This window comes from Caretta caretta, chromosome 2 (genome assembly GCF_965140235.1).
Source record: "Caretta caretta isolate rCarCar2 chromosome 2, rCarCar1.hap1, whole genome shotgun sequence".
In the NCBI taxonomy this organism is placed as follows: Eukaryota; Metazoa; Chordata; order Testudines; family Cheloniidae; genus Caretta; species Caretta caretta.
The window spans coordinates 227359458-227386954 of NC_134207.1; the positions used below are offsets into that span (position 1 = coordinate 227359458).

The window sequence follows — 27497 nt, forward strand, 5'->3', positions numbered from 1 at the left end:
CATTTCAAGCACAGGACTCACAATCATCCGATATTTGCAGAGATGCAAGAAGAGCCACAGGGAACATGACAATTTTCTGGAGGGCAGATTGCTGTGGGACATAGCAAGAACCAATTCAAGGATGTTGGTGGCATTCATAGAGTAGTTGCAAAAGGTGGAGCACTGCTTCTGGGCTTAAGAAACAATCACTGACTGGTCGGATCACATCATATGCAGGTTTGGGATGATAAGCAGTGGCTGCCAAACTTTCAGATGCACAAGGCCACGTTCCTGGATCTCTGTGCCGAATTCACCACAGCCCTCCAGCATAGTGGACATAAGAATGAGAACTGCACTCATAGTGGAGAAGTGAGTGGCGATCACACTGTGGAAACTTGCAACACCAGATTGCTACAGATCAGCAGGAAATCATTTTGCAGTTGGAAAATCCACAGTAAGGGCCATTGTTATGCAAATGTGTGGGGTCATTAGTCATCTCCTGCTACACAGGAGACTCTTGGCAACATGCAGGATATAATGGATTTATTTGCAGCAATGGGGTTTCTGAACTTAAGTGGAACAACAGATATCACATATATCCCTTTTTGGCACCAGACCACCTTGCCACAGAGTACGTTAACATAACTATTTTTCTATGGCTATGCAAGTACTGGTAGATCATAGAGGATGCTTCACTTATAGCAGTGTTGGCCGGTCAGGGAAGGTGCAGGACACTTGTATATTTAAGAACACAGGACTGTTCAGAACACTACAAGTAGGGACTTTCTTTCCTGATGGGCAGATTTCCTTTGGCAATGTTGAAATACCAACAGTGATCCTGGGGGACCTAGCCTACTTGTTGCTTATGAAGCTGTAAACTGGCCACTTCAGCAGCACCAAGGAGATAGTCAACTACCAGCTCAGTAGGTGCAGAATGACAGTTGAATGAGCTTTTGGTAGATTGCAAGGGCACTAGCATTATTTACTCACAAGATTGGATCTCATTAAGAAAAATAGCCCAATGGTTATAGCTGTCTGCTGCATCCTGCATAATATCTGTGAAGAGAAGGGAAAGTTGCTGCTGTGTGGAGGGCAGCGGCTGTCTGGTGAGTTTGAGCAGCCAGACTCAAGGGTTATCAGAAGAGCACAATGCGGCACTATACAGCTCAGGGAGGCTTTGAATGAGCACTTTAACAGCAAGCCACAGCAATGTGTTGTGTCTATCTGGCCCCGCAGTTTGGTGGCCCGTTAGGAATGGTGTAGTGCTTGGTGCACATTGTTAGAGGGCTTTCCGGCCACCCTCCTACTTCCCTGGTTCTTGCCACAAAAGCAGCAAAAGACCAGAAGTCTGAAGTGTAGACAATGCAATGTTTATTGGGGTTAATTTCCAGCAAGTGTGATTTCAATCTCCCTACCTACTTCCTGGTTGACCCCAGTTTATATAGTAATATTCTCAGCTATCCCTTAACCAATCATTTTACTGAAATCTATCTAACCAATCTAACATTGTAACAATTCTCTAAACAATTATATCCCACTACCCTAATTAACTTACACCTAGCAAAATTGATTCTACAGCAGACAGAAACAATTAGAGAACCAGACAAATTAACAATAGAAAAGTGGGGGCCACAAAGATAAAACAATACAGAAATGAGCACAACCATTGATAAGTGATTTCTTGCCAAACAGGATGTTATCAAACTAAGTTTTCTTTAACCATCTTTCTCTGGTGGTGATAGGCACTATCAGGACAGGATTGTATTCCTAACAGCCCAATACCACCTTATTTCAATGTGACTGGTTTGGAATGTGAGGATGTGACCATTCGCTTCCCAGCTTATGGCTGCCCCTGCTGCTTAGCCAAAGGCCTTAGCCTCAGAACAAGGTCTCAGACTATCCTAGTGAGAGAAGGCCCATACACAGGCAGACTTGTGATTTTGATTCTTTATTTTATACCTCTATAACTAGCTAAGTGATAAAAATACACCTAAATTCTTAAAGTATAGGCCTTTACAGGCAGGCCTGCATATCTATATTCTAACACACATCTATAAATGTAACAATGATAATGCACCTACTAATTTTGTGGTGCTTGCTGTACATTTATGATTATTACATTGTGTTTGTCACTGATCCAACAAGTTATGTCAAAGTGCATAATCACAAGTTACGTGGGTGCCTTCAATACTGCCAGCCATTCTGCAGCATATATTGGGAACTGTAACAAGTTCAGCACTCACTTCTCACAAGCACCCCGCAGTCTAGTGCATGTGCCTGCAGTCACTCAGTTTGTGGAATGGGGTGGCACCCACCTCTCAATAGCACCCCACATTGGTCTATGGTTTCTTCAGTGGGTCTTCAGTGACTCGGCCCTCCAGCTGAGACAAACACACCATCTGTAGGTGGAAAAGAACAAACCCCTTCCAAGGCATACAGTCTTTATCTTCTCCCAGCCCTGGTATGGGAATGTACCTCTAGGGCTTCCTCCCTGGAGACACTGTCTTCCTGCAGCCCTCCCTGGACTCAGTCTTTACCCAGTCACAGCAGCCGGCCAGCAGCTCTTTCATTACTCCCCTGGTCCCTACCCGCACTGAGCTGTCCATGGTCCTGCTGTTCTTTTAGCAATCCAGGAACATGATCCTCTCTCTTTCAGCTCCAGGCAGCAACTGACTGACTCTGTCTCTGCTGCTCCTTTTTATATGGCCTTCCTGGCTCCTGACTGACTGATCCAGCAGCCCCTCTGATTGACTGTTTCTCCTGCAGCCACTCTAGGCTGCTTGGAGGACTTCTCTTCTGCTCCTCTCTGGGAAGAGGTGTGGCAGGACACTGAGGCCTCCATCAGGGAGCCTCTGGGCCTAATCCACCCTGTGAGAGGAACTAATAAAAATTAATTATTTTCCAAACAATAGAGTTGTATTGAGTAACACTTCAACAAATTCTGTGTAAGTTAAAAGCAAATACATTAAAACCTTAATAAATTATGGAACAGAGTTTAAAGAAGGGGAATTCATGTCCATTTTAGCTGCACATATATCAGCTGTGGCTGTCACAAGTCACTGTACATGAAGTTGTGTTTGTCCTTAATGTCCCCCTAGGTGAAGTGGTAGGCGTAGTGATGTGGCCCCTGGTGCCACATGGAATGTTCAGGGAGTGTAGGAAGATGCTAAAATGGACTTCTCTATGGACTGCAAAGGGAGGCAAGTATGGGATTGTTGAATCTGTAGATCCACAAGAGCCTGCAACACCTGTGTTTGCTTATGGAGAAGCTCCATTATGTCTTGGTGCATCTTCCTTACCTTTTGCAGCTGGGAGTCCTAGGCCTTTCTTCTGTCTGCACTTTCCTTCTACATATAGTCTACAGTATTCATCCTCCAGGCTCTCTGTTTGTGGTCTGATGCAGCACTGGCTCACAGGATCTCTCTGAACATGTTAACCCAAGTCTGCTTCTTTCTCCTCCTTTTCTGACTCTGGTGTTCCGCAGTTGTGGAGAGAGAACCCCTCAAAGCTGTAATGGCAGCAGCTACAGATAAAACATACAGAGGTACCATTGTCAGTATAGTCACAACAGGAAGTGAAAGTTAAGATTCAGAACTCCCTTCTTTGCTCCCCTAAAGTATTAAACACGACATGATTATTGACACTTCTGCGTCAGAGTGCTTGTGCATGGCACCACTCACAGCTCCAGCCATGGTAAGTACAGCCTGCCAGGCATCAGGGATATGAGCAGGGAATTGCCCACTTGCATGAAACTAAGAGTCTAGGGCAACAGTACTGCATACTTGCACCGTTTCACACAGGCAGTGGTGATTTTAACTGATATCTCATTCCTGAAGGTAACAAAGGCATAGAGAGCACAGCTGCTACTGGCATCCCTAAGCTGCCGGGCCTGAATGCTGCTAACCCATTTACTGCAACCCTGCCAAAGTTATCACTCACTGGAGTGGGAAGGGTCCTTCTGGGGGAAGAAATAAGGCTGCCATCCATAGAAATCTTTGGGAGACCATTGCAGAGTACCTCCATGAAAGCTTCTTTGAGATCTCTCAGGAGGATTCAAGGACATACCTGCATACATAAACAAACTGCTCCTTCCCCACTTCCCCTGCCCCTGCCTAACTCTGTCGGGGAATGAGAAGCAGACAACTCTAGCTTTCTTTATTTTACTGCTACTTCTTCTAGTATGAGTAAATTAATGAAAAATCGATAGCTGTGTTGGGGGCTGTCAAGGTTCCTCCCCACTCTGAACTCTAGGGTACAGATGTGGGGACCTGCATGAAAAACCTCCTAAGCTTATCTTTACCAGCTTAGGTCAAAACTTCCCCAAGGTACAAAATATTACACCCGTTATCCTTGGAATGGCCGCTACCACCACCAAACTAATACTGGTTACTGGGGAAGAGCTGTTTGGACGCGTCTTTCCCCTCAAAATACTTCCCAAAACCTTGCACCCCACTTCCTGGACAAGGTTTGGTAAAAAGCCTCACCAATTTGTCTAGGTGACTACAGACCCAGACCCTTGGATCTTAAGAACAATGAACAATCCTCCCAACACTTGCACCCCCCCTCTCCTGGGAAATGTTGGATAAAAAGCCTCACCAATTTGCATAGGTGACCACAGACCCAAACCCTTGGATCTGAGAACAATGAAAAAGCATTCAGTTTTTTACAAGAAGACTTTTAATAAAAAATAGAAGTAAATAGAAATAAAGAAATCCCCCCTGTAAAATCAGGATGGTAGATATCTTACAGGGTAATTAGATTCCAAAACATAGAGAACCCCTCTAGGCAAAACCTTAAGTTACAAAAAAGATACACAGACAGAAATAGTTATTCTATTCAGCACAATGCTTTTCTCAGCCATTTAAAGAAATCATAATCTAACACATACCTAGCTAGATTACTTACTAAAAGTTCTAAGACTCCATTCCTGTTCTGTCCCTGGCAAGAAGCAGCATACAGACAGACACAGACCCTTTGTTTCTCTCCCTCCTCCCAGCTTTTGAAAGTATCTTGTCTCCTCATTGGTCATTTTGGTCAGGTGCCAGCGAGGTTACCTTTAGCTTCTTAACCCTTTACAGGTGAGAGGAGCTTTCCCCTGGCCAGGAGGGATTTCAAAGGGGTTTACCCTTCCCTTTATATTTATGACACGCCCCCCAAATCTCAGCTAGGGTGGAACACTGGCTGGGATTTCTTCCTGGAGCTCTAGGAAAAACAGAGTTAATAAGACACATGCATCTCTAAATATACTACCAAGTACATAAAGACTAACAATATTTTCCACATCTCAAGGACGATTTTAACCAGTTGATTCTGGGAAACTTTCACGGGAGAGTGCATCAGCCACTTTGTTAGAAGCTCCTGAGATGTGTTGGATGTCGAAATCAAAATCTTGGAGAGCTAAACTCCACCGAAGAAGTTTTTTGTTAGTTTCCTTGACGGTGTGAAGCCACTTCAGTGCAGCATGGTCGGTTTGCAGGTGGAAACGCCGTCCCCAAACATATGGGCGTAGCTTTTCCAGAGCGTAGACAATGGCGTAACATTCTTTTTCAGTGACTGACCAGTTGCTTTCCCTCTCAGACAGTTTTTTGCTGAGAAACACTACAGGGTGGAATTCTTGATCAGGTCCTTTCAGCATTAAAACTGCTCCCACACCACGTTCGGACGCATCCGTGGTTACTAGGAACGGTTTGTCAAAGTCTGGGGCCCTTAGTACAGGGTCAGACATGAGTGTCGCTTTAAGCTTGTTAAAGGCCTTCTGACACTTTTCGGTCCACTGAACAGCATTTGGCTGTTTCTTTTTGGTTAGGTCTGTTAATGGGGCAGCGATTTGGCTGTAGTGCGGTACAAATCGTCTGTAATAACCGGCCAAGCCTAAGAAGGATTGAACCTGTTTCTTTGACTTTGGGACAGGCCACTTTTGGATAGCATCCACTTTGGCCTGTAGGGGGCTGATAGTTCCTTGACCCACCTGGTGTCCAAGGTAAGTCACTCTGTTTAGGCCTATTTGACACTTCTTAGCCTTAACAGTTAGTCCTGCCTCCCTTATGCGCTCAAGGACTTTTTGTAGATGTTCCAGGTGGTCTGCCCAGGAATCCGAAAATATGGCCACATCGTCAAGGTAGGCGACTGCATATTCTCCTAATCCCGCTAGGAGACCATCTACAAGTCTTTGGAAAGTGGCGGGTGCATTTCGCAGCCCAAAAGGGAGTACATTAAATTCATACAGCCCGAGATGTGTGATGAAGGCTGACCTTTCCTTGGCAGATTCATCTAGCGGTACCTGCCAGTACCCCTTGGTTAAGTCCAAGGTAGAGATGAACTGGGCCCGTCCCAGTTTCTCTAATAGTTCATCTGTGCGTGGCATTGGATAGTTGTCTGGGCGAGTTACAGCATTTAGCTTACGGTAGTCCACGCAAAAATGTATTTCCCCATCTGGTTTGGGAACTAGAACCACTGGAGATGCCCATGCACTTTCAGAGGGGCGGATTACCCCCATCTGTAACATATCCTGGATCTCCCGTTCTATAGCAGTTTTAGCTTGAGGAGACACCCGGTAAGGTTGGACCCTAATTGGGTGAGCATTACCTGTGTCAATGGAGTGGTATGCCCGTTCAGTCAGTCCTGGGGTGGCTGAGAACGTTGGCGCGTAGCTAGTGCACAGCTCCTGGATCTGCTGTCGCTGCATACGCCCAAGGGTCATGGAGAGGTTCACCTCTTCCACACCACCAGCACATTTCCCTTCGTAGTAAACACCTTCAGGCCACTCAGCGTCGTCTCCTCCCTGGGCTGTAAACTGACAAACCTTTAATTCTCTGGAATAAAAGGGCTTTAGAGAATTAATATGGTACACCTTAGGCTTTCGGTTGGAGGTGGGGAATGCTATGAGATAATTAACAGCTCCCAGGCGCTCCTGGACCATGAATGGCCCTTCCCACGATGCTTCCATTTTATGGGCCTGGAGCGCCTTTAAGACCATGACCTGGTCTCCTACTTTGAAGGAACGCTCTCTGGCATGTTTATCATACCAGGCTTTTTGCTCTTTTTGAGCATCCTGTAAGTTTTCTCTAGCAAGGGCTAAAGAGGTTCGGAGGGTGTTTTGTAGGTTGGTTACAAAGTCCAGAATGTTAGTTCCTGGAGAAGGTGTAAATCCCTCCCATTGCTGCTTCACCAACTGCAATGGCCCCTTAACCTCACGGCCATATACAAGTTCAAATGGGGAAAACCCTAAACTGGGATGTGGTACAGCTCTGTAGGCAAAGAGCAACTGCTGCAACACTAGGTCCCAATCATTGGAGTGCTCATTTACGAATTTACGTATCATGGCCCCCAAAGTTCCATTAAACTTCTCCACCATGCCATTTGTTTGATGATGGTAAGGAGTGGCAACCAAGTGATTTACCCCATGAGCTTCCCAAAGGTTTTTCATAGTTCCTGCCAGGAAATTAGTCCCTGCATCGGTGAGGATGTCGGAGGGCCAACCTACCCTGGCAAAAATGTCTGCTAGTGCCTGGCACACACTTTTAGCCCTAGTGTTGCTTAGAGCTACTGCTTCCGGCCATCGGGTGGCAAAATCCATGAAAGTCAGTATGTACTGCTTTCCTCTGGGTGTCTTTTTCGGAAAAGGACCCAGAATATCCACAGCTACTCGCTGAAATGGAACTTCAATGATGGGGAGTGGCTGGAGAGGGGCTTTGACCTGGTCTTGGGGTTTTCCCACTCTTTGGCACACCTCACAAGACTGGACATAGGTAGAAACATCCTTGCCCATTCCCTCCCAGTGGAATGACCCACCCAAACGGTCTTTGGTCCTGTTCACCCCAGCATGGCCACTAGGGTGATCATGGGCTAAGCTCAAGAGCTTGGCCCGGTATTTAGTTGGAACTACCAACTGTCTCTGAGGATGCCAGTCTTCCTGGTGTCCACCAGAAAGAGTTTCCTTGTATAAAAGTCCTCTTTCTACAACAAACCTGGATCGATTAGAAGAGCTGAGAGGCGGTGGGTTGCTCCGTGCCGCCGTCCAAGCTCTCTGGAGGCTTTCATCTGCTTCCTGTTCGGTCTGGAACTGTTCCCTTGATGCTGGGGACATCAGTTCCTCATGGGATTGTGGACCTAGGCTTGGTCCCTCTGGAAGCGATATAGGGGATGGAGCTGTTTCTGTTGACTGTGAACCGCTCTCCGCTGGTACACTATGTTGGGATTCAGGCTCCGGCTGAGCCTCTCGTGTAGGGTTATCGGCTGCTGCCAGTTCAGGTTCGGTGGGGCCCTCTGGTGTTGAGGTTGCAAGTACTGGATTCAGTGCTGACACGGGGTCTGGTGTTGGTTGTTCGGCTGGTTCCGGTTCTAGGACTGGTTCTGTCTGGGTCTCTGGGACTGGATCCACTACTGCTGTTGCAGACATTGGCCTGGGGTCCGGGTCCATCACCTCTGACTGGGTCCTGATAGAAGTTTCCGGAACAGAGCTAGGCCTCACGGCTTGTTTAGCCTGGCTGCGGGTGACCATTCCCACCCTCTTGGCCTGCTTCACATGATTGGCCAAGTCTTCCCCCAACAGCATGGGGATGGGATAATCATCATAGACTGCAAAAGTCCACATTCCTGACCAGCCCTTGTACTGGACAGGCAACTTGGCTGTAGGCAAATTGAAAGAGTTGGACTTGAAGGGTTGAATCGTCACTTGGATCTCTGGGTTGATTAAATTGGGGTCCACTAAGGAAGCATGGATAGCTGACACTTGTGCTCCGGTGTCCCTCCACGCGGTGACCTTCTTCCCGCCCACACTCACAGTTTCCCTCCGCTCCAAGGGTATCTGGGAGGTATCTGGGCCTGTGGACCTCTGGTGTGATTCCGGTGCAATGAACTGTAATCTGTTGGGGTTCTTGGGGCAGTTGGCCTTTACATGCCCCAGCTCGTTACATTTAAAACATCGTCCAGCTGACGGGTCACTGGGGCGAGGAGGGCTGCTGGAGAACGGGGTGGTGGGACGATAAGGGGTCTGGAGGGCTCTTTGGGAGGTAGGTGGGGCTTTGGGCGGCCCCCGGTAATAGGGTGTGGTCTGGGGTGGTCCCTTCTGGTCTCCGCTCCAACTGCGACCAGTTTTCTTCTTCTCTGCCACCTCCACCCATCTGGCTCCAATCTCTCCTGCCTCGATTACAGTTTTGGACTTCCCATCTAGGATGTATCTTTCTATTTCCTCAGGAACACCCTCTAAGAATTGTTCCATTTGCATTAGGAAGGGCAAATTTACTGGAGATTCAACACTTGCTCCTGATATCCAGGCATCCCAATGTTTCACAATGTGGTAGGCATGTCAGGTAAATGACATGTCTGGTTTCCACCTTAGGGCTCTGAACCTCCGACGAGACTGCTCGGGTGTTATCCCCATTCTGACTCTCGCCTTGGATTTAAACAGTTCATACTTGTTCATGTGTTCTTTAGGCATTTCAGCTGCCACCTCAGCTAAGGGTCCACTGAGCTGCGGCCTCAGCTCTACCATGTATTGGTCAGTAGAGATGTTGTACCCAAGGCAGGCCCTTTCGAAGTTCTCTAAGAAGGCCTCAGTATCATCACCTGCCTTGTAGGTGGGGAACTTTCTGGGATGGGAAGTGGTACCTGAAGAAGGATTGCTAGGGTTTGTTGGTATATTCTGCTGGGCCTTTATCTTCTGCACCTCCTCCACATGCTTCCTCTCTTTTTCCTTCTCCTCCAGTTCTTTGGCCCTTGCTTCCATTTCTTTGTCCCTTGCTTCCATTTTCAGCCGCATGAGTTCTATCTGTCTTTCATGTTCCCTTTGTTTTTCCTCAGCCTGAAATTTGGCTAATTCCAGCTGTAGTCGAGCTGAGGATTTGGTCATTCTAACCTCTCTGTTTTTAACTAACTTTACACCCGAGGTTTAGAAATAAACAAACAAAACGTGGCTGTAAAATTTTGCTGTGCTGGAATAGAATACCTATTCTCTGATAGTGACTGTCAGCCTACAGAAAAAAACAATTCCTTTGTCTCTGCTCTGGGCCCAAATTAAAGCAAAAAACCTCCAACTACTTGGAAACCTGCTTACCCAGCCCAAAGAAAAAGCAAATGGGTAGAACACACCCCCTATTTACTTTTAGGAAGAAAAGAAAAAAAAACCTCTGGGTTGGAAGACTGTGAATTTCCCTGCAGGAGTTAAGTACCCTGCCTCCAGGCAAAGAAAACCTGCAATTCACAAGATAATCCCCTTTTGTCTCTGCTTGGCCACAGTTTCAGCTTTCAGTTTCAACTGCTTTCTGGACTCCTTTTCAAAGGAAAAAAAAAATTTCCTTTTTAAAATCTGTATTTCTAGTTCAAAAAATCTCAACTGGATCTCAAAATGATTTCAGGTTAATCCCACCACTGTGCCACCATGTCAAGGTTCCTCCCCACTCTGAACTCTAGGGTACAGATGTGGGGACCTGCATGAAAAACCTCCTAAGCTTATCTTTACCAGCTTAGGTCAAAACTTCCCCAAGGTACAAAATATTACACCCGTTATCCTTGGAATGGCCGCTACCACCACCAAACTAATACTGGTTACTGGGGAAGAGCTGTTTGGACGCATCTTTCCCCCCAAAATACTTCCCAAAACCTTGCACCCCACTTCCTGGACAAGGTTTGGTAAAAAGCCTCACCAATTTGTCTAGGTGACTACAGACCCAGACCCTTGGATCTTAAGAACAATGAACAATCCTCCCAACACTTGCACCCCCCCTCTCCTGGGAAATGTTGGATAAAAAGCCTCACCAATTTGCATAGGTGACCACAGACCCAAACCCTTGGATCTGAGAACAATGAAAAAGCATTCAGTTTTTTACAAGAAGACTTTTAATAAAAAATAGAAGTAAATAGAAATAAGAAATCCCCCCTGTAAAATCAGGATGGTAGATATCTTACAGGGTAATTAGATTCCAAAACATAGAGAACCCCTCTAGGCAAAACCTTAAGTTACAAAAAAGATACACAGACAGAAATAGTTATTCTATTCAGCACAATGCTTTTCTCAGCCATTTAAAGAAATCATAATCTAACACATACCTAGCTAGATTACTTACTAAAAGTTCTAAGACTCCATTCCTGTTCTGTCCCTGGCAAGAAGCAGCATACAGACAGACACAGACCCTTTGTTTCTCTCCCTCCTCCCAGCTTTTGAAAGTATCTTGTCTCCTCATTGGTCATTTTGGTCAGGTGCCAGCGAGGTTACCTTTAGCTTCTTAACCCTTTACAGGTGAGAGGAGCTTTCCCCTGGCCAGGAGGGATTTCAAAGGGGTTTACCCTTCCCTTTATATTTATGACAGGGTCACCATCACTGTAATGGGAAATACATTTGCACACTTAGGGTATGTCTACACTACGGAATAAGGTCGAATTTATAGAAGTCGGTTTTTTAGAAATTGGTTTTTAATATTCGAGTGTGTGTGTCCCCACAGAAAATGCTCTAAGTGCATTAAGTGCATTAACTCGGTGGAGTGCTTCCACAGTACCGAGGCTAGAGTCGACTTCCGGAGCGTTGCACTGTGGGTGGCTATCCCACAGTTCCCGCAGTCTCTGCTGCCCATTGGAATTCTGGGTTGAGATCCCAATGCCTGATGGGGCTAAAACATTGTCGCGGGTGGTTCTGGGTACATATCGTCAGGCCCCCGTTCCCTCCCTCCCTCCGTGAAAGCAAGGGCAGACAATCATTTCGTGCCTTTTTTCCTGAGTTACCTGTGCAGACGCCATACCAGGGCAAGCATGGAGCCCACTCAGGTAACCGTCACCCTATGTCTCCTGGGTGCTGGCAGACGCGGTACGGCATTGCTACACAGTAGCAGCAACCCCTTGCCTTGTGGCAGCAGACGGTACAGTACGACTGGTAGCCGTCATCATCATGCTCCTGGCCACGTTGGCTGGGAGCGCCTGGACAGACATGGGCGCAGGGACTAAATTTGGAGTGACTTGACCAGGTCTTTCTCTTTAGTCCTGCAGTCAGTCCTATTGAACAGTCTTATGGTGAGCAGGCAGGCGATACGGATTGCTAGCAGTCGTACTGTACCATCTTCTGCCGGGCAGGCAAGAGATGAGGATTGCTAGCAGTCGTATTGTACCATCTTCTGCCAGGCAGGCAAGAGATGAGGATGGCTAGCAGTCGTACTGTACCATCTTCTGCCGAGCAGCCATGAGATGTGGATGGCATGCAGTCCTTCTGCACCGTCTGCTGCCAGCCAAAGATGTAAAAGATAGATGGAGTGGGTCAAAACAAGAAATAGACCAGATTTGTTTTGTACTCATTTGCCTCCTCCCCTGTCTAGGGGACTCATTCCTCTAGGTCACACTGCAGTCACTCACAGAGAAGGTGCAGTGAGGTAAATCTAGCCATGTATCAATCAGAGGCCAGGCTAACCTCCTTGTTCCAATAAGGACAATAACTTAGGTGCACCATTTCTTATTGGAACCCTCCGTGAAGTCCTGCCTGAAATACTCCTTGATGTAAAGACACCCCCTTTGTTGATTTTAGCTCCCTGAAGCCAACCCTGTAAGCCGTGTCGTCAGTCGCCCCTCCCTCCATCAGAGCAACGGCAGACAATCGTTCCGCGCCTTTTTTCTGTGCGGACGCCATACCAAGGCAAGCATGGAGGCCGCTCAGCTCACTTTGGCAATTAGGAGCACATTAAACACCACACGCATTATCCAGCAGTATATGCAGCACCAGAACCTGGCAAAGCGATACCGGGCGAGGAGGCGACGTCAGCGCGGTCACGTGAGTGATCAGGACATGGACACAGATTTCTCTGAAAGCATGGGCCCTGCCAATGCATGCATCATGGTGCTAATGGGGCAGGTTCATGCTCTGGAACGCCGATTCTGGGCTCGGGAAACAAGCACAGACTGGTGGGACCGCATAGTGTTGCAGGTCTGGGACGATTCCCAGTGTCTGCGAAACTTTCGCATGCGTAAGGGCACTTTCATGGAACTTTGTGACTTGCTTTCCCCTACCCTGAGGCGCATGAATACCAAGATGAGAGCAGCCCTCACAGTTGAGAAGCGAGTGGCGATAGCCCTGTGGAAGCTTGCAACGCCAGACAGCTACCGGTCAGCTGGGAATCAATTTGGAGTGGGCAAATCTACTGTGGGGGCTGCTGTGATGCAAGTAGCCCACGCAATCAAAGATCTGCTGATATCAAGGTTAGTGACCCTGGGAAATGTGCAGGTCATAGTGGATGGCTTTGCTGCAATGGGATTCCCTAACTGTAGTGGGCCCATAGACGGAACCCATATCCCTATCTTGGCACCAGAGCACCAAGCCGCCGAGTACATAAACCGCAAGGGGTACTTTTCGATAGTGCTGCAAGCTCTGGTGGATCACAAGGGACGTTTCACCAACATCAACGTGGGATGGCCGGGAAAGGTACATGATGCTCGCATCTTCAGGAACTCTGGTCTGTTTCAAAAGCTGCAGGAAGGGACTTTATTCCCAGACCAGAAAATAACTGTTGGGGATGTTGAAATGCCTATATGTATCCTTGGGGACCCAGCCTACCCCTTAATGCCATGGCTCATGAAGCCGTACACAGGCAGCCTGGACAGTGGTCAGGAGCTGTTCAACTACAGGCTGAGCAAGTGCAGAATGGTGGTAGAATGTGCATTTGGACGTTTAAAGGCGCGCTGGCGCAGTTTACTGACTCGCTTAGACCTCAGCAAAACCAATATTCCCACTGTTATTACTGCTTGCTGTGTGCTCCACAATATCTGTGAGAGTAAGGGGGAGACGTTTATGGTGGGGTGGGAGGTTGAGGCAAATCGCCTGGCTGCTGGTTACGCGCAGCCAGATACCAGGGCGGTTAGAAGAGCACAGGAGGGCACGGTACGCATCAGAGAAGCTTTGAAAACCAGTTTCATGACTGGCCAGGCTACGGTGTGAAAGTTCTGTTTGTTTCTCCTTGATGAAACCCCCCACCCCTTGGTTCACTCTACTTCCCTGTAAGCTAACCACCCGCCCCTCCTCCCTTCAATCACCGCTTGCAGAGGCAATAAAGTCATTGTTGCTTCACATTCATGCATTCTTTATTCATTCATCACACAAATAGGGGGATGACTACCAAGGTAGCCCAGGAGGGGTGGTGGAGGAGGGAAGGAAAATGCCACACAGCACTTTAAGCACAGCACTTTAAAAGTTTACAACTTTAAAATTTATTGAATGACAGTCTTCTTTTTTTTTGGGCAATCCTCTGTGGTGGAGTGGCTGGTTGGCCGGAGGCCCCACCACCACGTTCTTGGGCGTCTGGGTGTGGAGGCTATGGAACTTGGGGAGGAGGGCAGTTGGTTACACAGGGGCAGCAGTGGCAGTCTGTGCTCCAGCTGCCTTTGCTGCAGCTCAGCCATACACTGGAGCATACTGGTTTGGTCCTGCAGCAGCCTCAGCATTGAATCCTGCCTCCTCTCATCATGCTGTCGCCACATTTGAGCTTCAGCCCTGTCTTCAGCCCGCCACTTACTCTCTTCAGCCCGCCACCTCTCCTCCCGGTCATTTTGTGCTTTTCTGCACTCTGACTTTATTTGCCTCCACGCATTCGTCTGTGCTCTGTCAGTGTGGGAGGACAGCATGAGCTCGGAGAACATTTCATCGCGAGTGCATTTTTTTTCTTTCTAAGCTTCACTAGCCTCTGGGAAGGAGAAGATCCTGTGATCATTGAAACACATGCAGCTGGTGGAGAAAAAAAAAGGGACAGCGGTATTTAAAAAGACACATTTTATAAAACAGTGGCTACACTCTTTCAGGGTAAACCTTGCTGTTAACATTACATACATAGCACATGTGCTTTCGTTACAAGGTCGCATTTTGCCTCCCCCCACCGCATGGCTACCCCCTCAACCTTCCCCCCTCTCTGTGGCTAACAGCGGGGAACATTTCTGTTTAGCCACAGGCAAACAGCCCAGCAGGAATGGGCTCCTCTGAGTGTCCCCTGAAGAAAAGCACTCTATTTCAACCAGGTGACCATGAATTATATCTCACTCTCCTGAGGATAACACAGAGAGATAAAGAACGGATGTTGTTTGAATGCCAGCAAACATACACTGCAATGCTTTGTTCTACAATGATTCCCGAGTACGTGTTACTGGCCTGGAGTGGTAAAGTGTGCTACCATGAAGGACGCAATAAGGCTGCCCTCCCCAGAAACCTTTTGCAAAGGCTTTAGGAGTACATCTAGGAGAACCGCGAATGCCAGGGCAAAGTAATCCTTTCACATGCTTGCTTTTAAACCATGTATAGTATTTTAAAAGGTACACTCACCAGAGGTCCCTTCTCCGCCTGCTGGGTCCAGGAGGCAGCCTTGGGTGGGTTCGGGGGGTACTGGCTCCAGGTCCAGGGTGAGAAACAGTTCCTGGCTGTCAGGAAAACCGGTTTCTCCGCTTGCTTGCTGTGAGCTATCTACAACCTCATCATCATCATCATCATCTTCGTCCCCAAAACCTGCTTCCGTATTGCCTCCATCTCCATTGAAGGAGTCAAACAACATGGCTGGGGTAGTGGTGGCTGAACCCCCTAAAATGGCATGCAGCTCATCATAGAAGCGGCATGTTTGGGGCTCTGACCCGGAGCGGCCGTTCGCCTTTCTGGTTTTCTGGTAGGCTTGCCTCAGCTCCTTAAGTTTCACGCGGCACTGCTTCGGGTCCCTGTTATGGCCTCTGTCCTTCATGCCCTGGGAGATTTTCACAAAGGTTTTGGCATTTCGAAAACTGGAACGGAGTTCTGATAGCACGGATTCCTCTCCCCAAACAGCGATCAGATCCCGTACCTCCCGTTCGGTCCATGCTGGAACTCTTTTGCGATTCTGGGACTCCATCATGGTCACCTGTGCTGATGAGCTCTGCATGGTTACCTGCAGCTTGCCACGCTGGCCAAACAGGAAATGAGATTCAAAAGTTCGCGGTTCTTTTCCTGTCTACCTGGCCAGTGCATCTGAGTTTAGAGTGCTGTCCAGAGCAGTCACAATGAAGCACTCTGGGATAGCTCCCGGAGGCCAATACCATCCAATTGTGTCCACAGTACCCCAAATTTGAGCCGGCAAGGCCGATTTAAGCGCTAATCCACTTGTCAGGGGTGGAGTAAGGAAATCGATTTTAAGAGCCCTTTAAGTCGAAATAAAGGGCTTCATCGTGTGGACGGGTGCAGGTTTACATCGATTTAACGCTGCTAAATTCGACCTAAAGTCCTAGTGTAGACCAGGGCTTACTCAAGGTTCCTTCACCTGCATCAGGCTCACCCATGCTCAGCTGCCATGACTGACTGGATTGCAGCATAGCTGGATTCCCCAACTGGATGTCCCCCATTCTCTTCCTCCACCTCCTCCTTGTCCTTGCTGTTCATACCAGGGACCTGTGACTTGGGTTCCTCTGAGATATCCCGGTGGGGTCTCCACCAACCATGGCATGCAGCTCTTTGGAAAAGTGGCAGATCTGCAGCTTGGTACTGGCCTCCCTGGCCTTCTGATACGCCTGCTGCAGTTCCTTCTCTTTCACGCAGCACTTCTGCTGATCCGTGTTGCGCCCATTCTCCTGCATCCCCCATGAAATCTGCTTGTAGATGTCCATGTTTTTCTTCTACAGCTGGTCCATAGCTGTGCTTGCACAGCCTCTTCTCCCCACAGGTCCTGGAGATCCAATATCTCCTGTCTACTCCAGAGTGCATCTGGAACGTGTAGCTGGCATGGTCAGCTGGGAAATTGCACATAACAGTGGAGAGATGCTAGGTGTTCTTGCCAAGCTGGACAATCATGAAAAGACATTCAAAAATTCAGTTTTAAAAGGGGGGCTTCCAGTCTCCATGATCCCTGGACAACAGAATTCAGAATTGTGACCAGAGCAGTGAGTGTCAGGCATTGTGAGACAGCTGCTGGAGGACTGTTAGGGTCAACATAAGTAACGCAGTGTCTACTTTCATGCTGCATCAACCTCAATACATTGACAATGGTTCAACGTCAGATGGGAAGGTGGTGTTACTATGTTGGCATAATGGGAGATTACATCGATGGGAGACAAATTTAAGTGTAGACACATTTACAACTAGGTCAATGCAAGGCAGCTTACATTGACCAAACTTTGTAGTATAGACCAGGACTTAGTGGTGCACACTAGAATTCATACCATGCAGACAAGCCCTAAGCTATACAATTTTACAATCTGGTAAACTGATTCAGCAGTCACATGTGACCTCCCGCTCCTCTGAAACGGAGTTCCATCTAAAATAAATCTGTCAAGCAGCATGGCCAGAGTACAATGTTTGGTTGTACCTCCGCTTCATTTTTAGAAACCTTTTGCCCTGCTTTCCTGGCCCCACAATATCTTAGATTTTTTCATCATATTTATTGCAAGTAAAAATGAAAGTGTCCACAAGGAAAACTGAAATAGAGAAGGAGCTATTTGATGCAGAGCCAGTACTGTCATAGAAGAGAGGATAAGAGGGGACAATGAGGCAGGAAAGCCCCCAGAATATTCAGTACTTCTATTAATTGCTGTTGTGACTATTAGTTATGAGTCCTAACTGGTGGACTCTGTGGTTACAAAATTCTATGTGCTAGTGAAAGGTTCATTTGCTCAACAGCCAAAACTGCAGTGTGCACTATGATGGTTCTGTACAATGCAGAGATACACTTCATTATGTGATAAGAAACTACATACAATAGCAAGAAATTGCAAAAGAGCAGTGAAGATGCAAGGTAGAACCCTGTAGTGATTGCAGGCAATACCTAAATCAAAGATCTAGCACTGCAATTCTTCACAAATGAGGATTAATTTGAATCAATGATCTTAAAGTAATTCTCATTGTCCCTGAGATGATGATGATCAGTCCTGCAGGGCTTTCAAAAGTATACATAGATTGGGTGCCAAATATGATTTCAACTACAGAGCTGCTGTCAGATCCATATTACCTCTTGTTTCCAGTACATTATTAGAAATTGAATTAAACGTAAGTTGCCTCTGATTACACTGCCAGACAAAAAAAAGTCACCTGGTGTGGGAATATAAGTACAGTAAATTGATCAAAGAATTTAACTGAGTGTCTAGAATTAAATTGAAATATTTCCAGTCAGTATTAATCATTTTGCCTTGGACATACCAGCATGCAGCAGTGGTAGTATCAATAACTCTCCTGTGCCCCAGCATATCTTCTGTATAAATATAAAAACCTAATGTATAGAGGTGGTTGGAAAAATTCTAATGAAATGTGTTTTCAGAATTAACCCATTTGTTGAAATCTAACAGATTTGTGGAGACAGTTTGATTTTGACTAAGTTACTCAAGCAGCCAGGCAGAGGTCCTTCAGAACCCTGTCAATCAAGTTTTCTGCCAGCTTTCCCACCGAGCTCCTTGGCATCCTGCCTGGCTGACTGCCTCCAACTTGGAGCCATGAACCCTAGAAGCCCTGGGGTCCCAGACAGACTGCCATGGAGCTGGGGCTCCATTCCCTTTCAGGAAGAATTTCAAATCTTGGGTTTTGCTACAATGAACGAATTGAACAAAAGTAAATTTCAAAATATTGCATTCTTCTGTGAAAGGGAATACCTTTCTCTGCCCAGCTATATTGCTGTATAATTCACCTTCTAGATTACTACACTAGAGCCATTGTGGACTCAAAGTTAAGGCTGGGTCCTATTTAGCACTTAAAGCCTCTGTTTTTTAAATGACACACAGTGTATCTACTAATACCTTTCAGCACTTAATCTGAGTAAATCTTTTCATATTTAAGTAAATCTATGAGCTTTCAAGTTGTAAGAAGTTACAAACTGGCCAAAAAAGTTCACATCCAAGACTTTTGACTTTTCAGGCTCCTCTAGCTTAAAAGCCATAAACTGTAGCAAGTCAAAACAATCCTACATATGAGAAATAGCTGATCTCTCGGGGGGGAGGGGTCAGACAATTTTTTTAATTAACAAAAATGCATTATTCATCATATCTGAATTTTATGCACTGCAGTTAGCAGAAGGAAAGCATTTTCGATACTGGCTACTTCTGTTCTACAAAGCAGTAGGCAGAAGCCTTTTTAAATGGCTTAAGACAGGGATATAAGTCTGCCTTTTGTTGTGTGTCCCTAGTAATGGTCCCTGCATCCAAAATTTAGGGCTATCATAACATATGGGGAATGGATTTAACTAGTCAAGGGGCATGTGTGTTGCTACAAAGGAGATTTTTGACAAAACAGCTTTGTCAAAACCAGGATCTCACAATGTGGAACAAAGCCAAATGCTGAAACCTTGACAGTTGATGAAGAATAGAATTCTTGTTTCTGAGCCAGCTCTACTTAGGATCTTCACAAAAAAGCCCAGTCAACTCAGAGCAGAATCCTGTTCTTTGTGCAGGGAGCCATTTAGAAGAGAAGCCCAACGCTGCCTGTTGTCACAAACCCCAATAAGGTGTGCCCTCCATCTGAAACTGGGAACTAAAATGGTGGAAGGGAACATGTTTTCTTACTCCAGCAGCATATGCAATATGTTGTAGAGGAAGATCGTTGACAAAATAGCAGCTACTTTCATATGTTAAGGGCTGTTATAAAAAGACCTGTGATCAATTGTTCTCCATGTCCACTGAAATAGGGCAAGTAGTAATGAGCTTAATCTGTAGCAGGAAAGATTTAGGTTAGATAATAGGAAAAATCTTTGTAGCTATAAGAATAGTTAAATTTCGAATAGCCTTTTGAGGGAGGTTGTAGAATCCCCATCACTGGAGGTTTTTAAGAACAGGTTGGACAAACACCTGTCCGGGATGGTCTAGGTTTACTTGGTCCGGCCTCAGATGACTTTGAGGTCCCTTCCAGCCTGACATTTTTACAATTCTATGAAAAAGTGAGCTTTATGAAAGCGCCCCTTCCTGAAAGTGGAGCTCTTGAGCCAGCTGGTACATCAAGGAGCTCCAAGTCCCAACAGTCCATCAACTTCAGAAAGTCTGGTGTTTGTAAATGCGGCCATTGCTAGGCTAGGAATGATTTCTTAACCTAAACACTGGGAAATGAATACATGAAAACACTATGTTATATGAGTGTTAAGGGTGGTTTCTATATAACTTAGCACAAACCCACTAAAGTAAGGAAATAAAACTAGGCATCTAACAATATTTAACGCTACTTGTTTATCCGGAGACATGCCTTGTGCCCCTAAAACAAACACTATACACCAGAAACAACACACCACGGCCTAGGAGGGAGTCCAGGCTTCCAGCACATCCTTCCCCAAACTTCAGTGAGTGTGGCTTTCCAGAGACATTCAAACGAGAGTCACATCTGTTTATGGTGGCTGGGAGTTTGCACAGACCAACTTTAATATGCTCCACCACCCATGTGTTTTTGTGTATTAATTACACAAATTAATACAGTGTATACTAACCTCTACTGCATGGACTTGATTGACTGCCTGGTGCCTGCAGACTCCAGGCTGTGTATTTCTCTGTTGGCAGAAAGGCAAGCAGCCTTTATCCATCACTCCATGGGGGGCCTCAGATCTAGCATGCACAATTTAGAGCATAGCTTATTGGGGTGGGAGGTCAAGATACCTTAGAGATGTCCTAGAGACGCATTGAGTCAGCACAAACTATTACAAGTGCTATCATAAACATCAGATATAAAAATAAAACTGTCTTCCCTTGGTAAAAGCCCTTAGTGATGCCCCAAACTGCTCGCCTGCCCCCCACTAATATAGGAATATAGTGCAGGAATATAGAATTGCTATACTGGCCCAGACCACTGATCCTTCTGGTTTGGTATCCTGTCACTGACGGGGACCAATACCAGACGCTATAAAGGCCAGTTAGTGATCTGTTTACATGGTTAATCTCTCTTTACGTCTGAGCTACACATCAATTTTGTACTATTTCAGTTAGGAGTGCAATTAAAAAAAACATCACAATAGTTGTTCTAGTACAACTCCTAGCATTGGTGCAATTACACTGCTAAAAAGGTGCCTTAGAATGGTATAACTTACTCCCTTTTCCATATGGAAATAGCTACACCAGCGTAAACATTCTTATACCAATAAAACTGCATCCCCGCTGGCTGAGAGGGGGAGTCGTGCCATGTTATTTACACTGGTATACTTAAAGCAGTAACACTTTTGTGTTTAGACAAACATTTAGAATTTATTTATATACTGCCTAATGCCACTGTCAACGTCCTTGTGAGGAGTGCCAATGTAGGATTCAGGTCTGTATTTTTGCCTGAGATAGTATTTTATGTTTTGCTTGCCTGTTTGATTTTTTGATACGCATTCATGCTTACTAATATGTGTAAACAAAGGACAAAGACACTGTGTATGTTGCTTCTGCCTAGCCAGATGGGTTTGTTAGTATAATGGGAACAGATAAGAGCAGCTAAAACGTTACTGGGCATGGTGGGAGTATAATATATGGGAGCACACTTTAAGACTGCCTCAACTCCTATCTCAAGGCAAGGTCAAGCAACCAGTTGGGAGGGGCAAGGGGAAATTGGGGGACAGTAAAACACTAAAAGGCCAGAGAAATGCCTGCTCCAGGCTGTAGCATCACCCCTCACTTCTTACCCCTGCCATGGGGTATAAAAGAGGTGGGATGAAGACTCCAGACCCACGACCCCCCAAAACGGAACATGACTATAAATTGTAAGGGGTGGGACTGTGGGTGTGCATTTCAGGTATAATTATGCCTGCTAAGGAGGGGGGGAAGGCACACTGGGAAACAAGGCTCAGTGGCGTCAGGGTTATGGGACACATGCTTGCTGGTAACTAACCCCAATAAGTATCACATTGCCTGCACTTCGGACTTCTGGTCTTCTGCTTTCTTTCTGCATGACAAGAACCAGGGGAGAGAGTGAAAGGAAAGCCCTCTAACAGTCCTTATTGGCCACGTAAATGTGCAATCCTTTCCGGAATCCTCCTAAGCATTTTTGCTCAGTGTGAGAAGGTGGCCCCTTCCTGAGGTGCCCTCCTGAGGCAAGCCATGGCATAATTAGTGCATGTCTCAATTCCCCTTTTCTTCCAGAGCCCCCAATAACTCCACACAGGCTTTCCAAGTATAAATAGCCCTTTGTGGGGTTAATTTATTACAAAAGTGCCACAACTATACTACAATTACTTAGTACAATCCTACCAGTCTCTCTTTCAAGTCCCGACAGCCTATCACCACCAAGTACAACTCAGTATCTCTCACTACAGCTCATGGTGACAGATGTATGGCTCTGCCACCTCTCACCACACAGTATTCAAATATGCAAAGATTTCAATCTCTTTATATTAAAGTATCACTGAAAAAATGTCAAACACTAGTTAAAACTTTCCAGTTACCTGGGTAACAAAGTGTGGGTATTTAGGCTTGAACTCTGCCGTCAAGTACCCTGACGAAACACCACTGGGTCAATGTAAGTGATGGCAGAATTTGCCTCATTCTCTAGCAAATATGACTATTCTGCAAACTAAACAGAGGGGCAGCGGTAAATCAATTTTTAAGTGATTCAGGAAGGATATTGGTTTAAAACATTCTTTGAAAGTCCACCATTTAGAATTCTGAGTCTTTGAAATCGTAAGCCAAATATGAAAATTAAATTGTATTAACGATAACTTAAGCTATTTGCTGATTAAGCAGAAGACAGATGAAGATGAACAAAAGCAGAACAAGCACAGGGTGAAAGAGAAAAATGCAGAACAGGTATAAAACCAGTGGATCACAAAATTACAGCTGAAAGCAGCTAGAAAAACATTATGTAGCCTTCCCAGTACTGCCCTCTCATAAACCCATTATGTATAACTCACTGTCTTGATAAACTACACTTATATTTCCGGTGAAATGTGCTGGGGAACCCCAACATTGACCATGGAACCACTGAAAGTAAAAAAAAAAACCCAAAGCACTCTTTGAGGGCCAACCTTAAAATAATTAGAGAGTGTCCAACTCTTTCTAGGAGACGTTTGTTGAATATCGTTCCAAGAGCACAGCACTATTTTTTTTTAAAAAAAAAAAAAGCTTATATGTCTTTAGTGAGGATAAACCAGACATTTTAGCACAAAACCAAGTATGTATCGCTAAAGTTTCACCTTTGCACATATTCTGAAGTTATTATATAATAACTTCCAGGCACTATGGTAATAGAGAAATTATCTTATATTACCATAGTGCCTGGAAGCCCTAGCCACAGACAGACCCCATTCTGCGAGGCAGTACAGCAATTGTTTGACTTACAATATTAGATTTTTGTTTCACTTGAATTCACTGTAAAGTGGTGTTATACAGTAGGTCTGGATTTATTTACGATTTATAATGAGCTTGTTACATTAAGTGGTTGTACTCTGTACACTGGAGTATTTTTAAGGCTTAATAGACACTGCACTAATAAAGACGAGCACTACACAGGTATATTTTTCTTCTGAAATGGAGCCAATTCTAGGAATAATTCCGCCTTATTTAATTATGATAACACTATCCTAATTAAAATTAGAAAACAGCCTCCAAATACCTTCTGCCTGGAGAAGATCATGTGTGATATTAATACCATAGTAATTTCTTACTCAGTAATTGTACAAGTACAGTAGATGGTTATTAATAAAGATGCCCTTTTCACCATACACACAAATCAAGCCAGTCACTGGAGAGTATAATAAAAATGAACAATTAGAGGTCTCAGAGATAACCACATAATTTGTTAGCTCTTTGTCATCAGTTCTATCCAGTTAAAATATGAAGAATAAATGTGTACAGAATTAAGGAGGCTTTTGTAGACTCTTACGTGAAGATGGGATAGTCGAAGGATGAACACTGCATGCATTCCTCCTGGACAAAAAAGCAGTTCTAGCACCAAAAATTTAATTTAACAGAGAAACATTGCATTGAGAAGGGGTGGAAATTTCTATTGAAAAGTGGATTTGATTGGGCCATATCATGAGCCTGGGAAAGTTTCCCTGAATGCATGTGTGCATTGGGCAACTGGTCTGCAGCTGTTTCTTTTGTAGCAACAGAGTAAGTTATAATCACATATCCATATTATGATAGCACCTACGAGCCCGGTCAAGGATTGTGCTATTCCATACACAGACGAGTGTAGGGAGACCCAGAGGGATGTCCTCCATCCAGTCCTGGCCAAGACCACTCATATCTCTGACTCCAACCAGGAAACACAAGAAAGACAGAAATCAGCAGCTCAGTGACAAAGCAAGACAAGCAATAATAAAGTGAGAACATAAAAAGTTATGGAAGTAGTTAATGAAAATCATAAAATGAAGCTCCACGCTTCCTAGAGCACCTCCAAAGTTGATGGTGCTCATCACAGATTTACCTGCTCTGGAATCTGCATAGCAGGATGTAACCCCTGTCTCTTGACCAATGCAAAGCTCAGCACACAGGACAGTCATTCAAAGCATTCTGTGATGAGGTATCTACTGACTGGGTTTCCCAGAGCCCCCCCCCCACCCCCACACACACACACAAAAGCTGATACAGGGCCAATCAAGTAGAACCACAACCCAGTTTTCTCACCAGGTCTCCAGGGTAGGAAACCAGGCCAAAAAGCAGTGTTGTGACCAGTGGGAGCTGTGGGGGTGGCACCTGTGGGTGCTAGAGCAGTGCATGGAGCTTCCTTGGCTGCCCATGGGCCTAGGGGCCACAGGGACCGGGCGGCCGCTTCCTGGGAGCCACAGTAAGTGCTGCCGGGACCCCGCACCCCAATCCACATCCCACCCCCAACACCCTGCCCCAGCGCAGAGTCCCCTCCCGCACCCACACTCCCTCCCATAGCCTGCACCCTGCACCCCCCAGCACCTCAACCCCCTGCCTCAGCCCTGAGCCCCCTCCTGCACCCCAAACCCCTCATCCCCAGCCCCACCCTAGAGCCCGCAACCCCAGTCGGAGCCCTCACCCCCACACACACACCCTAACCCCCTGCCCCAGCATGGAGCCCTCTTCCACACCCTGAATCCCTCATTTCTGGCCCCACCTGGAGCCCACACCCCCAGCCCAGAGCCCATACCTCCCCCGCATCCCAGCGCCCTGCCCCAGTGCAGAGCTCTGTCCGTACCCCAGATCCGTCATCCCCGGCCCCAGCCAGAGCCTTCACCCCTCTCCCGCACCCCAACCCCCTACCCCAGCCCGGTGAAACTGAGTGAGGGTGGAAGAGAGCACGCGATGGAGGGATGGGGTGTAGAGCGAACGGGTGTGGGGTGTCAGAGAAGGGGTGAGGCAGGGGCGGGCCTCAGGGAAGGGGTGGAGTAGGGGTTGGGGCAGGGGTGTTCAGTTTGTGCAATTAGAAAGTTGGCAACCCTAGTGCAGGTACTTTTAAAAATTACTTTAAATCTGCGTAAGGGGAGAGAGAGCTCTTGTTTGTTTTTTTGGACGAGCAACCCTCATTGCTGGTGAGAGGATCTGACCCTGTAACAGGCATTGGCTCAAATCAAAACATATGGACATATTCAAGTGTGCGCTAAATGCTATAGGTGCTATGCATCTGCTTCAGAAAACTGTTCCATGCATTGTGAGACGAGTGCAAAAATCCACAGGCCCTGGAGTGTTTTCGGTGCTTTGTGGATGCAGTGCATAGCATGCATCCAGAACACCACGCTTCCGGTGGACACACTGCACCGCTGGAGCTAGCATGGGTTCACTGGCATCAGTGCATAGTGCAGTGGTGCGAGTCTCCAAAGTAGGTACACCTGTGGACTGTTTGGCATACACACAGCAGTACACAGTACTAAAATAGGTTACTAGTATATCTGAGATCGTAAAAAAAATTATTATAAATTCTCAAATGTCGTTAGACTTGAATTTAGGGTAATGCACATGTACAATATGGCAAAGTTAAGCCTGTAAATATAAACGGTCATTTCTCAACTTCTGAGCAGAAACCAAGTAACCTTAACATTCTTTTGTCAATAACCTTGCTAATAGATCCAGAAATAGCTTTCTGCAGAAAGCACAAGCTCCCAAAAGTTTTGACTGCTGAAGAAATTTTGGGCTAGATATTCATTAAGGAAATGGCTATTTATTGCGTTAAGCAAGGTAAATCTTGTGTCTACTTCAGGAGAATTCTTTCATCGTCTTTGTAAAAATATATGTTTAGTTGTATATAGTATCTTTGTCTAGCCTAAACTTTGTATTTTGACATTTGAGATATTTACCATCTTTACTGCTGTACATTGCTGTCAGATTACATGTCACGATAGTGAACTCAGAAAAAGGCAGACTAATTTCTTCAGCTTTAACTAATACTATTTATGTCAACAGAAGGATTGCTCTCCCTTAATGATTCATCCCATGCCCCATTTCTGTGAGTAGAAATCTAAGGGCAGGGATCATTCTGTAATAAATGTCAAAAGCATGTTTTATCCAAATAGCTCAACATACTGTACTGACAAAATTTAGTTAGGGATAATTTACACTCTTCAGTGGCCAAAGCAAGCTATGGGTTTTCTCAAATTGCTTCTGTCTATAAAATAAACTCAGTTTGCATGAAGCAGAATTTAGAGCATTATTTCACAAATCTGTCACTGGAGATTAAAGTAATCTTTAATTTACGAATGCTGCTGCCATTTCTCTGTGTTTACTTTGAAAACCCAAGACCAGATTCTCAAAGATATTTAGGAGCCTAACTCCCATTTATTTTGAAGAGTTTGCTCCTAAATACCTTTAAGGATCTCATTTCAAGATTCTGTCATCTCTCATGCACTATAGAGATGTTGACTCCTGCCTTTGACTGACCCTTATAGGACTGGGAGGAACCTTGCATCGAGGCAGGACTAAGTATTTACTAGATGATCCCTGACAGGTGTTTGTGTAACCTGGTCTTAAAAACCTCCAGTGATGGAGATTTCACAACCTCCCTCGGTAATTTGTTCCAGTGCTTAACTACTCTTACAGTGAGGAAGTTTTCCCAAATGTCTAACCTTGCTGTAATTTAAGCCCATTACTTCTTTCCCTGTACTCAGTGGATAAGGAGAACAATTTATTACCCTCCTCTTTATAAGAATCTTTTTACATACTTGAAGACTGTTATCATGTCTCCCCCATCCACAAAGCTTTTTGCTCTGTCAAAGAAGGATATTAATATAGCGTGACATAGTTGTTTTTAACAAATCCATGTTGACTCTTACTTATCACTTAATCTTCAAGGTGTTTTCAAACTGATTGTTTGATTATTTGTTCCATTATCTTTCCAGGTACTGAAATTAAGCTGACTGGTTTGTAGTTCCCTGGGTTCTTCTTACTCACCTTTTCATAGTTAGATACCATATTTGCCCTTTTCCTGTCCTCTGGGATCTCTCCCATTCTTTACAACAGTGGTTCCCAAACTTGTTCCACCACTTGTGCAGGGAAAGCCCCTGGTGGGCTGGGCCAATTTGTTTATCTACCGCGTCCACAGGTTCAGCCGATCGTGGCTCCCAGTGGCTGCGGTTCGCTGCTCCAGGCCAATGGGAGCTGCTGGAAGCGGCGGCCAGTACTTCAGCCCGGCCGGCCAGGGGCTTTCCCTGCACAAGCAGTGGAACAAGTTTGGGAACCACTGCTCTACAAGTTCTCAAAGATTATTGCTA

General features: G+C 45.8%; 1 long non-coding RNA gene across 3 annotated transcripts in view; it reads right to left on the reverse strand.

Annotated features, from left to right (window-relative positions):
• LOC125631407 (uncharacterized) overlaps nt 1–27497 on the reverse strand; it is a 159255-nt gene that overhangs the window by 9234 nt on the left and 122524 nt on the right. Inside the window, exons 5-6 of one of the 3 annotated variants that reach the window (XR_007354943.2) lie at nt 3279–3502; nt 2295–2378 (exon numbers count right to left, since the gene is read on the reverse strand). This is a non-coding gene — a long non-coding RNA (uncharacterized LOC125631407). Of the gene's footprint in view, nt 1–2294; nt 3503–27497 lie in introns of all 3 variants that reach the window. The other 2 variants (XR_007354942.2, XR_007354941.2) reach the window with 2 other exon arrangements.